Consider the following 24,347-nt stretch of genomic DNA (forward strand, 5'->3'; position numbering starts at 1 on the left):
TTAACAGAGAAGACAGGGAACTGGTCAAAGCATTCTCTGCAGAGAGGAAAGACCAGAATTATTGCTAAAGTAAATATCAGGCAAACAGAAAGGTATGTTAGAAGTCCAGTTACTTTGGAGTTTATTTAAACTAAGAGAAAAAAGGACATAATTTTTCATGCCATACGTGCTTGGTTCTTTAAATAGCAATTGTGACAAAGCACAGAAAGAATTGAGTAATGTTATATTTAAGCAAAACTTAAGACTCTCCTCTTTTATTTTTTGTAAACAACTCCACGGTAAATATAGATGATGTTCCCTTCTGGATTTTACCTGGGAGTAGCCTTTTTTTTATTTAAAAGAGTGTAGGTTTGGCACAATTATATAGGTGTCACCAATGTTAGTATATCTTGGGTTCTCAGTAAGATTTGTACACTTTACAGTTGATTCAGCATGGGCTGGAGGTCCTCCTAAGGCAACCTCAGATTTCTCCAGTTTATTTCATGCATCAATTTGTGGAGCAATCTCATTCATGTTGGTTTCCAATACCATTCCCTCCATCACCATTTCTGCAAGAATATTGTGAATATTGTCTCTGTGGAAAATGAAATCCAGCTCACAGACATTTTCAAAACACTTTCCTAATGTCGCCACAAATGCTTGGCTAAACTGTCAGTTCACTTTCTGAAACATCCACACAGAACACAAAATACAATTTTGCATAATGTCTATAAATCAGTTTGCTGTCCCATCTTTCGATCAATAATCCTCCTTTTAGGAAATTACAAACGTTTTCATCTCTCGTAGATGCCAAATGTAAAGTCTTCCCTGATGATTTGCTGTTCACTGAAGGATTTCTTCTCTGAAGGACTGGTAGAACATGGAGAGCCCTGACTTTCCATGGTTGTTGAACATCAGGATTGTCTTGATAGTGGCTGGATCAGGCTAGGCCAACTGAGCGAGTGCTGGTAGCCAGGTCCTGGCTAGATGTGCTACCAACTCTTCTAATTAGGGTTTTCCTTAAGTTATGATAATAAGACTTACCTGTACTTCCTTCCCACTTCCTCTGGAGACTGTGTTGAATAATCTTTAAAAGTATATTCTGGGGGCTGGCACCGCAGCTCACTAGGCTAATCCTCCGCCTTGCGGCACCGGCACACCAGGTTCTAGTCCCAGTCGGGGCGCCGGATTCTGTTCTGGTTGCCCCTCTTCCAGGCCAGCTCTCTGCTGTGGCCAGGGAGTGCAGTGGAGGATGGCCCAAGTGCTTGGGCCCTTCACCAGCATGGGAGACCAGGATAAGTACCTGGCTCCTGCCATTGGATCAGCGCAGTGCGCCAGCCATTGGAGGGTGAACCAACGGCAAAGGAAGACCTTTCTCTCTCTCTCACTGTCCACTCTGCCTGTCAAAAAATAATAATAAAAAAAGTATATTCTGGGGCTGACATTTGGGGCAGTGGTTAAGTATCTGCTTGGGACTCCCACATCCTATACTGAAGTGCCTGGTTTGAGGCCCAGCTCCTCCACCTCTGATGCAGCTTCTTGCTAATATGAACTATAGGAGGCCAGCACCGCGGCTCACTAGGCTAATCCTCCGCCTGCGGCACTGGCATCCCGGGTTCTAGTCCCGGTTGGGGCACCGGTTCTGTCCCAGTTGTTCTTCTTCCAGTCCAGCTCTCTGCTGTGGCCAAGGAAGGCAGTGGAGGATGGCCCAAGTGCTTGGGCCCTGCACCCGCATGAGAAACCAGGAGGAAGCTCCTAGCTCCTGGCTTTGGATTGGCACAACACGCCAGCCTTAGCAGCCACTTGGGGGGGTGAACAACGGAAGGAAGACCTTTCTCTCTGTCTCTCTCTCTCACTGTCTAATTCTGCCTGTCAAAAAAAAAATATGAATTATAGGAGGCAGAAGATGATGACTCAAATAATTAGATTCTTGTCACCCAAGCCCAGGTGGAGTTCTAGGCTCCAGGCTTCAGCCTGGCCAAACCCTGGCTGTTGCAGGCATGTGGGGAGTAAACCAGCAGATGGAAGATCTCTCTCTGTCTTTCTTTCAACTAAAATGAAGATAAGTAGATAAAAATTTCAAAAAATCTTGAGCAAATCAAGACTACAATAATGTGAATCTGAATCCCGATTCTATGACCTATGATCCTTGTGATTTTGGACAAATGCTTAACCAGCCTTTTTCCTCCTTTTCTTTTTTTTCTTTTTTTATTTTTTTGACAGGAAGAGTGGACAGTGAGAGAGAGAGACAGAGAGAGAAAAGTCTTCCCTTTGCCGTTCGTTCACCCTCCAATGACCGCCGTGGCCGGCGCACTGCGGCCTGCGCACTTGCGCTGATCTGATGGCAGGAGCCAGGTGCTTATCCTGGTCTCCCATGGGGTGCAGGGCCCAAGTACTTGGGCCATCCTCCACTGCACTCCCTGGCCACAGCAGAGAGCTGACCTGGAAGAGGGGCAACTGGGACAGAATGCGGTGCCCCGACCGGGACTAGAACCTGGTGTGCCGGTGCCGCAAGGCGGAGGATTAGCCTAGTGAGCCGCGGCGCCGGCCTCCTCCTTTTCTTAACTGAAAAATGAGAATGAAAATGAAGCTTAAAGATGGATTAAATGGCTTAATGCTTACAAAGCACTTAGATATATTCATGTCACAGTGGTAAGCACTATATACTATGTAACTAAATAACAATATTCTCTCCCACTGACTATTAATTCCTTTAAAATAGATTTGTAGGCAGGGCCATCATTATGCCATAGAAGGGAAAACTGCTACCTGTGACTCTGGCATCCCAGATGGGCAGTGGGTTTGAGTCCCAGCTGCTCAACTTCCTATCCAGCTCCCTGCTATTGTGCCCGGCAAAGCAGCAGAAAAATTGACCAAGTGCTTATGCCCCTGCCAAGTACTTATACCCACATAGGATACCTGGGTGAAGCTACTGGCTCCTGGTTTAGGCTTGGCCAAGTCTGGGCCATTGCAACCATTTGGGGAGAAAATCAGCAGATGGAAAATTTCTCTGTCTCACTCTGCCTCTTTCTCTCTCTCTCTCTCTCTCTTATAACTCTGCCTTTCAAATAAATAAACAAATCTTTAAAAAACAGATTTGTGTTGGCATCCTCTTAAACATTATTATTTTGAATGTTGATAAGATACATGAGTGGCCAAATTCCACTATGAATTTTTAGTACCTATATTCATACTTCTCTCTGTACTATTCCAAATAGTGTTAAAGAACAAGAATGCTTTTGTGGAACACTTTTTTTAGTTGTTACTACTTATTCACTTGGTTTTTATATTCTCTTATTTCTACATTCGCTCAGATTTTCTTTGTTACCCAACTTTAGGTATCCTTCTTGGCTTGTTGTTTGTTTGCTTGTTTTTAATCTGTTTTGATCTACTTTCTCCTCTGGGAAAATTAAACAGACTCACATATCTGACCAAGACTTCTTTCCATTCTAAGCTCTGTAGCTGCTTTTTTGAAAGATTTATATGGATATTATGCAATATTTTAAATGAACATGTATCTATATTTATAATCTGTTTTATCTACCTGTTTACCTTCCTTCCTACATAATTTTTACATGTCTTTTTCACATTTAGTAACTGCATTAACTCTCAAGGGCTTCCATTGTAGGCTTACTCATCTACAACAATGAGAGATCTGAACTTAGTAAGTTTTTTTTTTTTTTTTTTGACAGGCAGAGTGGACAATGAGAGAGAGAGACAGAGAGAGAAAGGTCTTCCCTTTGCCATTGGTTCACCCTCCAATGGCTGCCGTGGCCGGCACGCTGCGGCCGGCGCACCTGCGCTGATCCTATAGCAGGAGCCAGGTACTTTTCCTGGTCTCCCATGGGGTGCAGGGCCCAAGCACCTGGGCCATCCTCCACTGCACTCCCTGGCCACAGCAGAGAGCTGGCCTGGAAGAGGGGCAAGCAGGACAGAATGTGGCGCCCCGACCGGGACTAGAACCAAGTGTGCCGGCGCCGCAAGGTGGAGGATTAGCCTAGTGATCCAGAGCGCTGGCCTGAACTTAATAAGTTTTAACATTCCTTAAAGAATTCAACTTCAGTGAGTTTATGCAATAATAAAAAAATATATTTTAGAAAAATATAGATTTTTATTAATGAAATTACTTAATGAAATAGCAATGAGAAAAGTCTTAATAACAGCAAAGATACATAAAATAAGGGTAAACAAAGATAAGGGTCACAGCAAATTTTTTTTCTGAAGCAATGCAAGCAAAAAGGCAGTAAAGCAATATCTGCAAAAAGGAGAGCCAGAAAGAAAGAACTTGTCAATTTAGTTCTCCACACTCATTTATGCCTTTAAACTGAAAATGAAATACTTTATCATATATACCAAACCTGAAAGGATTTACTGCCAGCAGGCCTTCAGAACAAGTAATATTAAAGGAAATACTTCACATAGAGTGAAATAAGATGCCATAAGGAAAGATAAATCTATGCAGAGAAACAAAGAATGGGAAATGCTGATTATGTGAGTAAATGTGACTGCTATTGAGTCTAGTGATGCTTTCAATTATGAATATAAGGTAGCGATGCTTCAGTACTAAGTAAAACTTCCTGTTGAATAGACCAAAGAGCTGTTTTTCCTATGATCTTGATAGGGAAAAGAAGAAAATCATTTTTTTTTATAATAAAAAAGAAATTTTGAACACAAAGTTGAGTTTTAAATCACATTTTCTTAGATCTGTTTTTAATCTGAACTCAATGGTGTTTTATTTTCCTGTCTCATCTAATTTTTCATATTTAAGATTTCTTTTTATACTTCACCCCCTGGTTTCTTACTCATAGTTGCCTATCTTTCCTTCCTGGATTCTAATTTTTCCTTTTGCCTTCTGCCTCAGCCTTTTCATTTATTCTTTCCACCTTCAGTTTTCTCATCCCGTCTGTCTTCATGACTTCTTTCTTGTTTAGCATAAAATTTTGGAAACCTTCTTATCTTCTTTCCCTAAAAGTAGTCACAGATTCAGCAAACTTAAGAAGAATTAGGAGATGGCTTAAATACTTTTGTAAGTGCAAAATGTAAACACATTTATAATATTAAATTTAATGTTAACCATCAAGCACATCTATTTATGGATCACCCACAATTTATAATTCTAGGTATATGGACTATCTTAGTGAATAAAATCAAGTAAGTTGCACGATTTCCTTCATTTTGTAGTCTATTGGGAGGGGACAGGCAATTATCAATAAATATGATAATATAGAAAATCTTATCTTACATTACTAGAACGTTTATGTTGCGGTAAAAAATAAAGTGGATGGCAGTGGAAGGCAAAACTTGGAGTAGCAAAAGAAGATGCAAAGTGTTGTGTCTTTGTAAAAATTAGATTGGAAAGAAGACTTGAAGCTACTTCCAGAAAGACTGGTAGATGAGAGCCATAAGCCATAAAACAAGAACATGCTGTCACAAGTGTTCATAGAACATCAAGATGGTCAGAGTAGCCAGGGTAGAGTGATCTGGTGGGGTGCTGGAGGATGAGAGATCAGAGAGGTAATGGGACCTAAAATGTAAAGCTTCATAAATCACTGAAGACTTTTACTTTTTTACCAAGATGAAGAGAGCCACTGTTAAGTTGTGAGTGGAAGTGACATGACCTAACTTATGTTTTAAAAGGACAATTATGGCGGCCAGCATTGTGGCATAGCAGGGAAAGCTGCTGCTTGTGACTCTGGCATCCAATATGTGTGCCGGTTCAAGTCCTGGCTGCTCCACTTCCATTCCAACTCCCTGCTAATGGCCTGGGAAAAGCAGTAGAAGATAGCTCAAGTATTTGGGGCCCTGCCACACAAGTGGGAAACCTGGATAGAGCTCCTGGCTCCTGGCTCTGGCCTGGCCAAGCCCTGGATATAGCACAGATTTAGGGAATGAATCAGTGGATAGAAAAATCTCTCAATCTCTCCTTCTCTCTGTAACTCTTTCAAAGTAAACAAATGGCTGTTTTTAAAAAAGGATCATTATGTCTACTCTATTGAAAACATGTAAGTGGCACTGGAGCAAAAGAATAACATTTTGTGGTTATTCAAGCAAGATACACCAGTGGCTTGGTCTAAGTGGTAGCAGGAGAGGTGGTAAAAAGTGATTGAATTGTGGGTACAATCTGAGGCTAGATTCAACCATGCCGAATGATTGATTATACTATTATATAGGATATGAGAGACAGAGGGGTCCCAAGATGATGCCAAGATTTGTTTACACAATAAATACAAGGTTATCTTTGATCTGAGATGGGAAAGATGAGTTAATTTGATATCTCTCTTAGGCATAAATGTGGAAATGTTGAATGAATAATATAATATGCCAGGCAACAATTCAGAGGTAAAGTATAAGAAATGAGTATAGATGGAGAGCAGAATCCACCCAAGAGCTAAGCCCTATAGGTCTATACCACAAAAAGTTTGAGCACAAGAGAAAGAATCTATCAAGGAGACTGAGGAGAAATAACTAATAAGATCATTTCCCTCAAGTTTCTACGTTTAATCTTTGCAGACAGGGTTTGTGCTATGTGTAAAGAACAAACATGCTTCTAGTTTCAAGAGAAACTAATGTCCAACCTTGCTGGAACTGTGAGCTTCAACCCAGGTGGGACTCCTAAAAATGTGTTCTGCTTGAGACTATATGCTTCCTTTGCCCCCGTGTCTTGTCAGGATACTCATTGGGGTCACAGTGGGATTAGTTGAAGGCATGGGCTGTCCAGTCACACAGAGATGGCATGAACCCAAACCCAACTCTCACTAGCTCTGTGAGCGCTGTTACTTGAGTTAGCAGTGTCTTCACCTGTAAAATAGAGATGACAATCCTAACACACAATGTTGATGGGAGGATCAAATAAGTCAACACATCAATATGTGTGAAGTGTCTACAAAAGTCTAAGTGCCTATTAAATCAGCCTATCTTTCCCCTTGCTCAGCACTGTGCTAGTGCTTTGGGTTCAGTTGAAATAGAATAACGGATCACTCCACTCCTGATGCACCTATGTCCTCTTCAGAGAGAAAAATAACAGATCATTTGACGTGAATAATAAAATAGAAAGTGCCTTGAAGGGAACAGATAAAGGGCTGAGGTACAGAGTGTGGGGAAGTTTCTTGTCATATTTAATTTTTACAGCAATCCTAGAAAGTGGACTATTTAACATGGTTACACGATGAGGAAATTGTGGGGTGGAACAGTTAAGTATCTTGCTGTAAGTCACGTGGCTACCTCATGTCAGAAGAGGGGTCTGAAGCCAGACTATCTGTTGTTCTCCTGTTGCCCAGGTTGTGGCACTGTATTGGTACTTGGAAATTCTGGTAGCAAGTGAAGAGTCCATGAACCTTAGGGCAATGTAATGAGTATTCAATTAATTAAATTCCTCTGTCCTCTTCTCCACTTGTGAGTTATTGGTGGGGCACAACAATAATAAGAAATATATTTTGTTGTAGGCAGTTATAATTATTTTAATATTATTCAATATTATTAAGATAATAATTAACAAAATTTATCAAGAGTGAAAATCTTAAGATTATTAGTTATCTTAACAATAAAATTAAACAATGTTAGATACATTATTATCACCATTTTACAGTCAAGGAAACTGACATTCAGGTTGACCATGCTGATAACTCTTAGGATAGTTGGATTTGAATCCTGTGGTCTGACTATAATAGACAAGGATGCAATCAGGCCTCCATTCCTACACATGCTTAATTAATTCAAAAGAACATTTTTCAAAATATACACTTTTCATGATACTCCTATATATGGATTTCAAAGATCCTCTCCATCAACATAAACTTATAGTTTAATTCCATTTTCCATGAATGTTTTGCAATAGCCTTGTAAGAAGGAATGCTACACCATCATGATGGAGGAAACGATTCTGTTTTGGTCTCACTGAGTCTACAAAATTTTTTATATTTTTTCTTAAAGGAAGAATCTAGATTTAGACATGTTAATGTGTGTTTGTATATGTGCACAAATAAATTATAATTACTTTCCAATGATTGTAATAAAAATTTTTATTTTGATTTTTCTCAAAATTAATTAGCCTGTATCTTTCAAATTCTCTACACTAAATGTAAACATTCAATCTTTCATGTACTTTATTACTGAAGTTGGGCTCATTCTTGGGGAAACCTGCCTCACTGATCACTTATAGCTAATGATTATAGGACATGATGGGAAGGCCATGGAGCTGGGTTGAACTGGAACATGCTAACAGTTCAAGAGTTCACAGATGCCACTGTGGAGTGGGCCCTTCCACTGTGGGACTCTCTCCATACTTGTCTGAGAGATTCTGAGTTTGCCTCTGCATGAAAGACTAGGTGTGGATTATTATGAAATTCCTAAGAACATAGCAGGAAGAGAGTGTAGCATGGAGGACAGAATGATGCACAATGCTTGGTGGAGGTGAATCCTTTCCAGAGGCTCCTCCACAAATCCAATCTTAACTCTGTGCCTTCACATAAATGACCCCAAATGGAATGGAACAGAAAGAATAGCACATCCTGGAATATAAACACATACTATCCTTTGGCATAAATTTTCTTCCATCAGAAGGCATGAGGAGTTTACTATTATCCATGTTTTACCAATAAGGGACAGGAGATCAGTTGAAGACTGACCCCAGAACCCAGGACACTGCTACACTTTGATAGTGGCCGAGTCTCACAGGGAAAGCTATAGAGGCATAAGTGAGGGTCCTACAGCAGCCCGAACAGCTCGGGAACCATGTACCCCATAACTAAGAACAGTCTGGTCAAGTAACCTGGAAACGCTTTAAAGAAGAGCCAGAAATTGTGGTTGCTATCTTATTTTTCCAGGTGTTACATTATCTCCAAAAATTCAGATTAATTATTAAAAGTTCAATAAAAGAATTGGTAATTAAGATAGTAAACACATGAAACTAAGTTCCTACTGAGTCAGACTGCTGTTCTAGCAGCTGGTGGGCCACCTTTGCCTACAGAACTCTCCAGAAGCTAAGTTTCCTGATACGCTCTAAATCTTTGATGATTTCAGAGCACTCTTACACAAAAAATGCTCAAAGTAACATGGCAAATGAAATTGTAAACTACTTCAAAAGAGGATGCATTATGTTATTGATTACAGGACTCTCTGTAGCCTTAGAATTCCTATTAACATCTTGCAGGTTGAATTTAGTATAGCAGTCAAGGAGAAATAGCATGGTATGAATAATCAGACTTGCACTCATTCATTCATTCATTCATTCACAACAACAGTTTATTAAGTATCTACTGTGCATCAGGCATACTGCTTTGGGAAGTATGGAAAATGAAAATGGCATAGTCCCTGCCTCCTTGGGATTATATGAGTATTAGAGGCATGGAGGAGAGAGAGATAAATCAAATTTAATTATGAGTGAAAGTGTTAGGTGGGCAGTTTATTTATTTGTCCAGCAAATAACGACTGCATGTCCACTTTAATATATTGTCTGGGTTTTGGAAACAGTCTGCAAGAATAATAAGGTCTTTGATATCACTGAGAATATACCTCATCTGGGCAGAGGAAACCACAAATACATTTTTTTAGGAAACTTTTATTTAATAAATATAAATTTCAAAAGTACAACTTTTGGATTATAGTGTTTTTCCCCTCCATAACTACCATCCCACACACAAACCATCCCATCATCTACTCCCTCTCTCATCCCATTCTTCATTAAGATTCATTTTTAATTATCTTTATATATGGAAGATCAACTTAGTATATACTAAGTAAAGATTTCAACAGATTGCACCCACACAGACACACAAAGTATAAAGTACTGTTTGAAAACTTGTTTTACCGTTAATTCACATAGTACAACACATTAAGGACACAGATCCTACATGTGGAGTAAGTACAGTGACTCCTGTTGTTGATTTAACAATTGATGCTCTTATTTATGATGCCAGTAATCACTGAGGTGTCATGAGCTGCCAAAGCTATGGAAGCCTCTTGAGTTCACAGACTCCGATCTTATTCAGACAAGGCCATAATCAAAGTGCCAGTTCTCTCCTCCCTTCTGAGAAAGGTACCTCCTTCTTTGATGGCCCGTTCTTTCCACTGGGATCTCACTCACAGAGATCTTTCATTTAGGTCATTTTTTGCTGCAGTGTCTTGGCTTTCCATGCCTGAGAAACTCTCATGGGCTTTTTAGCCAGATCCCAACACCTTAAGGGCTGATTCTGAGGCCAGAGTGCTATTTAGGACTTCTGCCATTCTATGAGTCTGCTGTGTATCCTGCTTCCCATGTTGGATGCTTCTCTCCTTTTTAATTCTATCACATATTACTAGCAGAAACTGGTCTTATTTATGTGATCCCTTTGTTTTTTTTATTTATTTAATGAACATAAATTTCCAAAGTACAGCTTATGCATTACAATAGCTTCCCCCCCATAACTTCCCTCCCACCCACAACACTCCCCTCTCCCACTCCCTCTCCCCTTCCATTCACATCAAGATTCATTTTCAATTCTCTTTATATACAGAAGATCAATTTAGCATATATTAAGTAAAGATTTCAACAGTTTGCACCCACACAGAAACACAAAGTGTAAAATACTATTTGAGTACTAGTTATAGCATTAATTAAACACCTAAGGGTAATTGTTTATTAATTACAGAGTTCAACCAATAGTTTTAAGTAGAACATAAAAAATACTAAAAGGGTAAAGTATTAAGTTCTTTTTTTCTTTTCCTTTTTCTTTTTTTTTTTTTGCTTGTTAAACAGTTATTTATTTTTTTATTTAATAAATATGAATTTACAAAGTGCAACTTTTGTATTGTTGTGACTCCCCCCCACCTCCCTCCCTCCCGTGGTCCTCCCCTCTCCCACTCCCTCTCCCATCCCACCCTTCATCGAGCTTCATTTTCAATTATCTTCATATACTGAAGATCAACTTAGTATATACTAAGCAAGGATTTCAACAGGCTGCACTCACACAACCCCACATGGTATAGGGTATTGTTCAACTAGTAGTGTTGGTTTTAGGTTTCATAGTAGAACACATCAAGGACAGATATCCTACGTGAGGAGCATGTACCCAGTGACTCCCATTGTTGATTTAACAATTGGCACTCTTATTTATGATGTCAGCAATCACCCGAGACTCTTACTATGAGCTGTCTAGGCTATGGAAGCCCCTTGAGTTCACTGACTCTGAACTTGTTTAGTCAAGGCCGTATCACAGTGGAGGTTCCTTCCTCCCTTCAGAGAAAGGCGCCTCTCTCCTTGATGGCCTGTTCCTTCTGCTGGGGTCTTGTTCACCAGGATCTTTCATTTAGATTGTTTTTTGCCACCGTGTCATGGCTTTCCCTGCCTGTGAGACTCTCATGGACCTTTTAGCCAGATCCGAATGTCCCAAGGGTTGATTCTGAGGCAGGAGTGCTGCCATTCTATGAGTCTGCTGTGTGTCCTGTTTCCCCCACAGGATCATTCTCTCCTTTTTAATTCTATCCTTCATAATTTGCTCACACTGGTCTTATTTGTGAAATCTCATCGACACATACCCTATCTTTTTTATCGGTTATGTATTTATACTTATCACTTTACCAAGTGCGTTGGCATTGGTACCTGCACAAATACATTTTAAAAAGAATCATATATCAATAAGTGTCCTAAGGAAAATTAAGACAATATGATAGGAAAGAATGACAAAGTGACTGTTTCAGATCAGATAATCTACAGGGTGTCTTCAAAAAGTTCATGGAAAATGCATGTTATAAAAGAACTATGTGTGATTTCAACTTTCTTGCTCCAAAACTAACTTTTCTTCTAATTCAGTTTTTTTTTTTTAAAAAAAAAACCTTCTGAAATCCCCTCATATGTGAGACTTATATTGATACAAATGTGTAATTTTTTTTTTTGACAAACAGAGTGGATAGTGAGAGAGAGAGACAGAGAGAAAGGTCTTCTTTTTGCCGTTGGTTCACCCTCCAATGGCCTCCACGGCTGGCGCGCTGCGGCTGGCGCACCACACTGATCCAATGGCAGGAGCCAGGTGCTTCTCCTGGTCTCCCATGGGGTGCAGGGCCCAAGCACTTGGGCCATCCTCCCCTGCACTCCCTGGCCACAGCAGAGAGTTGGCCTGGAAGAGGGGCAATTGGGACAGAATCCGGCGCCCCGACCGGGACTAGAACCTGGTGTGCCGGCCGCTAGGTGGAGGATTAGCTTATTGAGCCGTGGCGCCAGCCCAAATGTGTAATTTTTGTTGTTAAACCAATACACTCTCATTTTAGAAAGTAGAGAAAGTAGAGAAAAATCTTAAAAGTTGCCTTCTGTGGCAGTATATACGATTATTTACTTGATCATTCCTTCACTCAAAGGTCAAAGAGTATGTTTGCTTTTAGAAGAGTGTTTGGGGCCAGTGTTGTATCATAGCAGATTAATCTTCTGCCTGTAATACTGGCATCCCAGAGAAACATCAGTTCGACCTAGCTTCTGACCTAGCTCCCTTCTAATGCACCAAGGAAAGCAGCAGAATTGGCTCATGTACTTGGGCCTCTGCCACCCATGAGGGAGACTGATATGCATTTCTAGGATCCTGGCTCCACTGGTTTACTCCCTAAATGGCTGCAAAAGCCAGGGGTGGGCCAGACCAAAGCCAAGAAATGGAAACTCTATCCTGTTCTCCCACAAGGGTGTCAGGTTTCCAAATACTCAAGGCATCTTCTATTACTTTCCCAGGCACATTCACAGGAAGGTAGGTGAGAAGTAGAGCAACTGGGACTTGAATCAGAATCAGCACTCCAACAAGGAATGCAGCCATTGCAAGCAGCAGCTTAACTTGCTGTACCACATGCCAGCCCCTAACCAAGTTTATTTTTAATTTTCTTTTGCTCCCTGAATTGACTAAATGAGTGAAAAGGTAGGATGTGCTTGATCTTGCTAAAGACAATCAAGCTCCCTGTGTTTTAAAATTGAATCAATCCAGAATTTTCAGTACTATATCATCAAGAATCATTGTGTTCTGAATGTTTTTTTGCTTAGCAATTTGTTAAAGCTTGAATTTTCAAGCCAACAGCTCCTAAGTTGCATCTTATAATCAAGAGAGGATTAATTTAAGTCTTGGATTGTGTTCAGAAGAAGAAACTGGAAAAGACCTGGATTTCTCAATATCTTGCTCATGGTGGAGGAGGTAAAGTTGTTTCAGGATTCAACTGCATCAGATTTTCCTCAGGGGATTTTAAAATACTAACTTTAGTGGAACCATGCTTAGATACCAAAGGAACATGCTGTATTGAAGTTAATAACAGAAAAAAATAATCTTTCACAAGCGCAAAAGGTTTCTAAATAAAATGATAGCTTTTTATTCCTATTAACCATTTTAGAGATAAATTTAGGGATAATTTGTCCTTGAACAAATAGTTCTAAAAGAAAGCAGTTAAAATAACTTGGCAACCAGAAAAAAATAAAAAAAAAAAAAACTACCCAGAAGACTTGGAACTATTTTAAGAAGGCTCAAGTGATAAATCCTTTCAGCAATGAAAGCAACACAACTATGGTGGTGATCAAGGTAAACGGTTGCCCCTGGATACTCATACCTGCAAATCCAGCTTTGCAGAGTCTTTGGTCGTTGTACATTATGATTTGACCTAATGTCTTCTCCTTTCTCATTTTCTCATTTCTTCCACATTTTTAAGGGAAACGATTGATGTAGATACCACTACAACTTCAAATAAAGACACTTTCCCAACACATAGGGAAATGCACATGGATATGAGTTGGACAGAGCAGATCTAATTTTCATCTACCTGGTCTTTTCTGGGCACTTGAATCTGAAATATATGACATTGAAAATTGCAGAAAGTGGGTCACAGCCCAAAAAATAGTTCAGCTTTTGCTTACTAATTGAATACCCAAGAATGGTTGATAATGCTCCTGACTCACAAAGGAATCCTAATTAATGTACAGATATTGTCTCTCTGTCATGGGGAAGTCTTTGTTAATAATTAACCTTCACCTCTTGTTTCTTCTGCCTTCTTTACCAAGTACGTATTTTGGGCAGTTGTTTTGTTTTAAATTCCTTTTGCCACATAGAGGCTGTTCTCATGGGTCCTAATAACTTTAAAACTGTGGTTTTAAGTCAAATTAGTCTTATAGTACCCAGAAGAAATCTCTTGGAGAACACTCTTCAGTTGGTCAGAGATATGAGCCCCTAAACCCCTTAAATTTAATGAGATGTTTCATTTTAAGTCTATGTATACATAGGCATTGGAGAGTGAGACATTTTTCAAATATTTTCAGCAGCACCAGCAGCAGAGTAATCTCACCCCAGCGGGAAACAGAAGCGATGAGAGATGTCATGACCTGGATATTTTAGTCTTGATGTCCCCCCAAACTACATATGTTAAAGGCTTGGTCCTCAATGTCTTATGAAAATAATACTAAGGGAGCAAATGTATAACTCAGTCATGGTATTTAGAGAAGGGGACTTTGGGAAGTGATTAGATTGGATTTAGGTTATCAGGGTAAGCCCCATGGTTGAATCATAATAGGTTTGTAAAGAGAGACAGAGGCTCACATGCTTCCTCTTGCTGTGTAGTATTGAGCACAACCCAGAACATGGCTAGCAAGGAGTCCAGCATCGACACTGTACCAATAAGGGCTGCCCAATCTTGGACTGTGACCCTCCAGAACTGTGAGCCAAAATAAACCTCCCTCCTTTATCAATAGCTTATGTCGGGTATTTTATTGCAGTATCTAAAAGCTAAAATGGAAGGAATGAATGCAGACAGTCCAAAGACAGGTTTAAAACTTTGTCCCATCCTTGTACTTAACAGTAATTAGGGTTCTTCACAGATCATTGACTGTTTTTGGAAGTGAACAAATTCCTATGTGTTCTGGACATTAAGGACCAAAAATTTATTCTGCGCTACTAAATTACAGGTGCCCAGAATTGTCTGCATTATGATGTCTATTTCACATTGTCTATAGAGCAGTGCTTGGGTTTAGATGGTAAGTAATTGAATGTACAAATACTAATTTTGTCAGTATGCAAACAAAGGCAATTGGTGATACCTACTTCATCCTGCCAGGTTATTTGACTTTGAAGGATTTTCATCAGTTAGGCTGCATAAGAATCACCAGAGATACTTGTTAAAATGCAAATTCCTGAGACCTACATCCTGGGTTTTTTTAAATAAATGCAACTCTTAAGCATACTTATCATTAGAGATACTGAGTTTGCCTTTCAAGGTCGACTTCAATAGTTTCTGTTTTGACTTTTTGTTCCCACATAGTATCAAGCAATTGCAAAGCAGAAATAATCAGAATGTCTCCAGTATTTAAATCTGAGGGGTTCATTTGTGTTTATGAATAAGTTTTTAAAATGTAAGAATTATGACCATAATATATCAACTGCTTTTGAGATCTTCATTAAGTGTATCTATGTTCAATACTGTTAATTTAATTCAAAATCCTACTGATCAATTAATATATATTTCTGCCGATTAAGAATTAATGAAACTCTTAAGAAATTAATATCTTGTTTCTCTTAGGATGAACATGAAAATTTTAGGTCAATCCCTAAGGCTCAGGCTTCTCTAATGCAGTGAAATGAATTCAGGAATCAGAATTGATCACAATCTGCTGTCTACATTCTGGTTCCACTGATCAATAACTTTTTAATAAATGACAAAGTAGTGAGCTCATCTGGAATCTGGTACAATGGAAATGAGATTGATGACTCTTATGTAATTAAGACAAACATAATACGCCTCTGGCTATTGTCAAATATTTCTTTTAATAAGACATGAGATTTCTAACTATTTTTGAAGCTCAGTTCCTTGGGGAAAAAGCAAATGGTATCTGGTAAAAATACCTTTTAATATTATTTCTTTCTTTCTTCAAAAGTCAGAGTAATAAAGAGAGGGAAACACCACATATACACACAGACACACACAGACCCCCACAAACACACACACACAAAGATATCTTCCACTGGCTGATTATTCCCCAAATGCCTGCAAGAGACAGGCCTGAGCCTGGACAAAGCAAGGAGACAAGATCTCCATCCTGGACTTCCACCTGAGTGGCAGTGGCCCAAACGCTTGGTCTATCTTCCTCCACCTTCACAGGCACATTATCAGGAAGCTGGATTAGAAGTGGAGCAATGAGGACTGTAAGTAGCACTCCAATATGGGATGTTGGTATCACAAGAAGTGGCTTAACTCACTGTGCCACAAAGTTTGTCCCATGGTAAATTCTTAACCTGTATATCAAGCAGGAACTCCACATAGCTCTCTTCACGGCACCCAAGGCATTAGTCTATAATGTTCTGAAGAACCAGAATGATTGCTTTGTAGGAACTGAGTTTTCCTGTGTTGCTCAGAGAACTTCATACAGAATGAGGAATAAGAGGTTTCAGGGATCATATTTATGAATTTAAGTTGTAGTAATTGGAATGTAAGGAATAACCACAAAAGTTCTATGAAAAGAAATTATCAAACCGACTCAAAAAGCTCTGAGGGAAGTTTCTGTTTCCTTCTTTCTGGAGGGGAAATCAGCATGCTTTAGGTAGTAGAGAAACCTGTAGAGTCTCTCATACCTCAGCTGCAGCTTCTGCCCCAGCTAGGAACTAAGCATGTGCGGCTTTTAATATTCTCTCCCCTCCCCATACTAAGTTGTTTGCATTAAAAGAGCTTTCTGTGTGTTCTGTATATTTCCAGATCTGGTCTGCCCAATACAACAGCCACTAGCCACATATAACATGTTATTATTTTAAAAAAAAATATTTATTTTTATCTATTTAAAAGCAGATTGATAGAATGACAGAGAAGAGAGAGAAAACTTTTCCATTCATTGGTTCACTCCCCAAATGCTTGCATCCAGGGCTGGGACAGGCCAAGGCCAGGAGCCTTGAACTCCATCTGGATGTCCCACATGGGTGACAGGGTCCAAGCCCTGGATCCATCATCCACTGACTCCTAGGATGGATTAGCAGAAAGTTGGATCAACAGTGGAATGGCTGAAACTTGAGTCAACATTCTGATATGGGATGTTGGGGTCTGGAGCAGAGGCTGAACCCACTTCATCTTGATGCATGCCCTCATTATTTACATTTACATTAATTAAAACAAAACAATAATTCCATTCCTTTGTGCTCAACAACCACACAGTATAGACACAGGACATTCCTTTCCAGTGAAGAAAGGTCCACTGGGCAGTCCTGATCTAAACTCACAAGAGGTCCCCTTGCTCACCCAGTGGTCGGGACTTGAGAGTAGTGTACTTCACCAGCTTAGACTGACTTTCAAGAGCCTATCAGTAATTTTGCAAGCCCATTAATAAGCTATTGGTAGTTCAAAATTGGCTACTAATTGGAAAGATTCTCAAACAAGGCTTTAATTTATCTTCAGAGAGCCAATTTACTGGTATATCACATTGTGTCTGACAGTATTTATGTCAAGTGCTTACCAAAGAGAAAAGATCCAGCCAGTTGATACTCCTACCATGGGTCTACCTAGGTGATGTTATCAGCAGAGGCCACTAGCTACACACCAGAGGATGTGACAGACAGGATTAACTTAGGTCATAGGAAGAAGTAAGGATCCACAATGCTCAGAAAGATGAAATTATAAATGTTCTGCTTCATACCTTGTCTAAATAGTTTATATCAAACTTTTCAGTTACATCAAATTGCTAGGTTACATTAATAATTTAGGAGAACATAGTCACGTACATTCATTATGTTCTCATTCATTGACCATATTCAATATTCTCAGATGTGTTATATTTGCCCAAGGTAAATATAACACAAGTTATTTTCTTAATTTTAAAATTTCCAATATATAAAGCAGTTGATATGAATTTAATGATATATTTTCATTTTACCAAATACAGCCAAATAATTATTGTTTTAATAATATTAAATAATATTATTGAGATATTTTACATGCTTGCTTTTCCACAGAAAACACAAGTCCTGGTGCTTACACAAAGGGACTTCAAAAAGTTCTTGCAAAACAGGAATAAGATAAACATAATGTGCAAAAGTTTTTTAAACCCACGCTTAGATTTTTTAAAAAGATTTATTTGTTTATTTGAAGTGTTACAAAGAGAAAGAGAGAGAGAGCAAATCTTCAAGTGCTGGTTCACTCCCCAAATGGCTGTAATGGTCAGGTCTGAAGCAGGCTGAAGTCAGGAGCCAGGAGTGAGTTTCCAGGTCACTCACATGGGTGCAGGGCCCAAGCACTTGGGCCATCCTCCACTGCTTTCCCAGATGCATTAGCAGGCAGCTGGACCACAAGTGGAGCTGCTGGTTCTTGGACCCAGGACCCATGTGGAATGCTGGTGTTGCAGGTGGTGGCTTAACCCCTTATGCCATAATGACAGCATTTCATGCTTTGTTTTTTCACATACTTTTGAAATTTTCTCATAATATATCTCCATTTAGACTAAACCCATTTAAAGTGCTCAACAGCCATTTGTGGCAACTACAGTTAGCATATCTCTTAGAAAAAATGCTAAAGCAGTTTAATAATTTATGAAGTAGGATTGGTAAGATTTGGAGATTGACTGGATATGGGAGAGACCACACATCTAGAAAAGAGAGGAGCCAAAGGGAAATGCTCGAGAGACAGGAGTGGTTACCATGGCAACTTCATTCATTCCATGGCTTAAGCTTTCCTTGGCACACCAATGCCTCACCATCAGGTTTGCCTGCCCTCCTGTACTCTGTCTGCAGGATTTCTTACACATGTATCAGGATCCCCATCTTTACCTATCAGCTGTTCTCCCAACTTCAGTATTATCAGACAGTAACTGCCTTCCCTCTTGCTACACGCATCTTAATCTATTCTGCCCCCACAGGATCTCCCAGGAATCCAGTCCCTACTGCTCAGTGCAGAATGGCATCACTACGTGCCCAACTGCTTCAGAATTTAACTTGTTTGCTTTCCTCTCCTTCACACTCCCACAAATTTCCATTGTAAATGGCATCACAGGTCCTGTGGCCACATGTTAGGTAGAAAATAACTAAGCTTCTCATGACTTTCAAGGCTCTTACTTCCCACCCATCTCATCTCCAGAACCCCACCTCCATGGTTGGAATATATCTCCCAAAAGTTTGTGTCTTGGAAACGTAATCCATACATTCATGTATAGCTGGAGCATTTAGGTGAGCAATTAGGATTAGATGAAGTTGTGAGGGTGGGGCATCCTTGGTGGAATTAGTGGCTTCAGAAGAGGAGGAAGAGAGATCTGAGCTAGCATGCTTGTTCTGCCTTACTATGTGATGTCTGGTGCAATGTTATGATACAAGAAGAGACTCACTTGGCATAGGCATTTGGCAGACTGGTTAAGTCACCACTCGGGAGGCCCATATTCCTTATGGGAATTCCTGGTTCAATCCCAGGCTACTCTGCTTCTGATCCTGCTTCCTGCTAATGTGCACCCTGGGAAGCATCAGATGATGACTCAGGTGATTGGGTCCCTGCCAACACATGAGAGACTCAGATAGTGTTCTGGGCTGGCCAAGCCCTAGCTGTTGTGGACATTTAGGGAGTGAACCAGCAGAGATCTCTCTCTCTCTCTCTCTCTCTCTCTCTCTCTCTCTCTCTTTCTCTCTGCTTGTCTCTCTCTCTGACTCTGTGCCTTTCAAATAAAAATGAGACACATGCACACACATGAACACCCTCACCATACTCTTAGACTAGCCAGCCCCCAGAAGTGTGAGCCAACCAGTCTTCAATTCCTTATAAACTACCTGGTGTCAGTTGTCTTGTTATAGCAACAGAAGATGGGCTAGAACATCACCCTCCTTCCCCTTCTTCCATTGACACACTTACATCCTCTGTCTCTGCACAGGGGACTTCTCACCTGGTGATCACTCAACCTATTTATCTTTTCTCACCTCTGTGCCTCCCAATCCTCCCACTACTACATCCCAGCACAGGCATCTCTCTCTCTCTCTTTTTTTTTTTTTTTTGACAGGCAGAGTGGACAGTGAGAGAGAGAGAGAGAGAGAAAGGTCTTCCTTTGCCATTGGTTCACCCTCCAATGGCCTCCGCGTCCAGCATATCACGCTGATCCGATGGCAGGAGCCAGGTGCTTATCCTGGTCTCCCATGGGGTGCAGGGCCCAAGCACTTGGGCCATCCTCCACTGCACTCCCTGGCCACAGCAGAGAGCTGGCCTGGAAGAGGGGCAACTGGGACAGAATCCGGCGCCCCGACCAGGACTAGAACCCGGTGTGCCGGCACCGCAAGGTGGAGGATTAGCCTAGTGAGCTGCGGCGCCGGCCAGGCATCTCTTCTTAAAGAGCTGTGATTAACTGCCACTCCACCTGGGGCAGGGTCAGGTACCCCTCATGTGTGTTCCACACTCACCTCCACAAGTTTGCACCATTGCACTTACCACACAGTATTGCATTGGTCTCCTAAGTGTCTGCCTCTTCTGCCCTACCCCAGTGCTGCCCTTGGTCTTGGTGTGCTGTGTAGACCATCACTGCATACATACATACATACATACATACATATATATACATATATATATATATATATATATAAAATGTTCAGTTCCTCCAGAAGCTTTGCAAGATTTTCCTCCATAGTCCTTCTCCTGTGTTCCTTTGGCACTGCTTCCAGCTTCTGAGATGTGCAGAGGCACCTTGACCTCTGTTTCACCTATTGAATCTTGCCCTGTAGTCCACATTCAGCTTTGCTCTGAGCTGTGCACTGTGTGACAACATGGATCTTTCCTCCAGGCCTGGGCCCGCTTTGGGACTGCAGAGTCATTTAAAAATGTCAGAGAGAAACGCAGTGAGATAACTTTGGCTGACATGAGTTAAGATGGCATCAATGTAAGGGAGTGTTTCCCAGTCATCCAGGGTATTCATTTTGAGTTCTGCCCTCAACAGCCCCATGGCTGGGCACAGCTACCAACTGTATCAGCTCCCTCACCAACCTCTCAGCTTCCTCCTTGCCAAGGATTCCTGGGACAAAGAGCATTGCTAATCTGCCAGTCGCATTCTACCTTTCAACTCCAAAATGCTTCTCTTCTGTCAACAACTAGTGTCCAGCCTTGTCTTTAAGTCATTCTAAAGCCGTATTTAAAAAAAATAAAAAGTAAATAAAAGTTGTGAGATTATATTTGACCCCAAAAGGTGAGCCCAAGTTACCGAATATGCTCTTTTCTAAGGAAACCAAGACTGAGTCATCGATTACTCCCCCTTTGGCACTTATGGGGATAGGGTGAATTTTTAGGGTTCATAGGACACTTTGGCAAAGACTACAATTCTAAACACAAAACTGACTGCTCCTACCCAGTCAACGCATCATATCACACATTACATAGGAAACTAAAGAAACTACAGGAGTAAGTAAAATTCTAACACCATTTATAATGTTTGTGAAGAGTTTAAGCTTAGCCCTTTACTTAGAAAATCTCTATTTAAGTTCTTATAATTATTGTCTATCACCCTCCAAATTTGTGTCTTGGTGCTTTTTTCTCAATGTTTATTTGAGGGGCAGAAAGAGAGAGTGAGTGGGCACACCACTGCTGGTTCATCCCCAAATGCCTGCAACAGCCAGCATGAGGCCAGGTCACAACTGGGAGCTTGGAACTCAACACAGGTCTCCCACACAGATGGTAAGAACTCAACTACTGTGGGGAGCAACTCGGACTAGACTGTTACTGGAATTAAGACTTATTCTATGCATCTGCTCTCCCACAATATGGCGCTGGGAGAGGAGCAAATAGCTTCTACACAGCTGCCTCTCACCAACTTGACAAGCTGCAGGAGCTGCTCCTGATTGGAGGAGAGCAGCGTACTCGGCGTGTGGGTAGCAGAGTTGGGATTGGTGGAAGAGGACTATAAAGGAGGAGAGAGACAACATGCACCAGTAACATCTATCTAAGGGGAACACCTGAGCAGCCCCCGAGAGAGCCGGCCAGCAGTGTGCCACTCCCCCGCGGAAGTGGGGAAAGTGGCAGGGGGAACCGCCCTTCCACGGAGGTGGAAGGGACAGTAGCCAACCCGGGAAGAACCAGCAGCAAACCTGGGGAGGGCCGAGCAGATGAAAGAACAACCCAGGGTCCTGTGTCGTTCCTCCGCGAAGAGGGGGAGCGACAAACTACCTGAGTCCTCACCACTGTCTTCCATGGGCTGCATTAGTGGGAACCTGGAGTGAGGAGCAGAGCTGGCACTTGAACACAGGCACTAGGATATGAGACTAGTGTCCTAAACGCTAGTGTCCTAAACAGCCCTCAATAAGCCTGGTGCTCTTTAATGTCATGCTAGCAGTTTTAACTAATATTGTGTTTAATGTTTGTACCTACTCTTGCACAGAAGCAAACAAAACATAATTTGCTTGTTACACTAAAAATTTGTCTTCCCTTTTCTAGATTTTGTTCACAGTTTAGAAAATCAGAACATACTTTGTCTCTTAAAGACCTATAGCATTGTGGACATGACACCTCTTTGTGGGGCACTAATTCTAGGTTTAACTTCCCTTTCCATTAGAGATTATCTTTTTTATTCTAATTTTGCCAGGAATATGAAAAACTGTCTTTTTCATTAGCATTATGCTCTTTTTGGTATTTTAAGTATATTTTAAATAATGACTGCATAAAATGTCATAATATTTGGAATGAAGCCCTTTCATTATATCATTCAGTATGAAAAGCTTATGAGAATAATGTGAAATAGCTGTAGAAATACGCTTAAAAACAAATGTCCTGGAGATGTTTTTCTATTATCTGTGAATCAGAATAATTGATGGCATCTTATTTTGTCCTTCTCTCCATTTCCTCCACAATTTATTTTGACTCACTCTCTCAATCAGTCTCATTTCTTCACAGGTGTTGTACGTATCCACATTTCAACTTGTTTTGTCTTACAGAGTTGATTAAAAATCACTTTATGAGGCAGGCATTTTGGCATAGTGGTTAAGATGCTGCTTGGGACATCACATCCCATATCAGAGTGCCTGAGTTCCATCTAGTTTCATTCCTAATTCCTGACTCCAGCTTCCACTAATGTGAATCCTTGGAGGCAGTAGGCGAAGCCTCAACTTGTTGGGCTCTTACCACTTATATGGGAGTGCTGAATTGAGTTCTGGAACCCTGGCTTCATGCTGCTCAGCCCTGTTGTTGGCAGTCTTTTGGGGAGTGAATCAGTAGATCGATGATCTGTCTGTCTGTCTCTGTATGTCTCTCTACCTTTCAAATAAGAATAAATAACTAAATGCATTTTTATAAAAATCACTTTGCGATCTGTACTAATGTTACAATGTCCTAGAAGGAGAAGATAAAGTACTATGTTAGGTACACGGTCACATAATTCTCAAAAGCTCTCTTTGAATGTACTAGAGCCTTCTCTTTACTGCCAGAAAATAAAGAAGAAAATTCACAATAGCTTTGTGAATTGCCTCTGTTTTTTCTTTTTCTTTTCATATTGTGCCCAGAGAAGAAGCTCACTGTACGTTCCATTCGAGAGCAATAGTGTTTTTCCCGGCTGGCTCTCCTCCATTTACTGCCTGTCTCTGGTTTTGGGGATTTGGCAACTCTGAAGCCTAACAATTGCCCTAGTAGCATCCGTAACATTAGCTCCTAATCACTGTCTCAGACACATTATCAGTCAGATACTTACCAACATGCTAATGACACATGGAGAAATATAGAACATGATTCCTGCCTTCACAGTGTGCTCAATCTCTTTGAAGAGATAAGACATGGTCCTGCTTCCCAGCACAACACCATAAATAGGAACACAGTAATTATATAATTAAAATAATACCTCCGTGTAATTTTGATTGTTATTTTCCTGTTAAGAGTAAGGTTATGCCTGTTTTCATAAAGAGCCACTTCCATGTAGGAAACTGCAATCATTTCAGCCCATGTTCTCATAGCACCTTTGGCCTTTACCTTGTCTATTTTTAGATACTCTTTATGTGTTTAAGGGATAGCAACATTTTCTGTGATTTAAATTTTTTAAACTCATTTATTAGTACTTGAATATATAAATTTTATTATTTTTAGGGCTAAGGTGCCAGTTGTTCTTAAAATATCCTAGATATTTGAGAATTTCTTTCATTTATTACATATTATATATTTAGCTTATTACACCTTCTAATTTCTCAGAAGCCTTAGGCACATGTATGAACTACAAATAGAATAATTAAATCCAGTAGTTAAAATGTCCACAAAGGGGAAAAAATCAATAAAATGTTATTGCTTACAGCCTAATTGAAGAAATCACTTAAACAATGTAACAACTGTTGAAGTGAAATGGACACTATGAGAAACAGTGACTTGATCAGCTCTTGTCCTGACTGTTGATGTACAATGTAATACTTTATCCATTTTAGTATTTTTTTTTGTTCTAGTACCATTGGTTGAACTCTGTAATTAACACACAATTATTC

At 40.4% G+C, this 24,347-nt stretch overlaps 1 pseudogene; it reads right to left on the reverse strand.

Moving 5' to 3' along the window:
- Nucleotides 1–330: 330 nt before the first annotated feature.
- The window catches only part of LOC100355927 (AP-3 complex subunit sigma-1 pseudogene), a 46,440-nt pseudogene continuing 22,423 nt past the window's right edge, over nt 331–24,347 (reverse strand).

This window comes from Oryctolagus cuniculus, chromosome 6 (assembly GCF_964237555.1).
Source record: "Oryctolagus cuniculus chromosome 6, mOryCun1.1, whole genome shotgun sequence".
NCBI lineage: Eukaryota > Metazoa > Chordata > Mammalia > Lagomorpha > Leporidae > Oryctolagus > Oryctolagus cuniculus.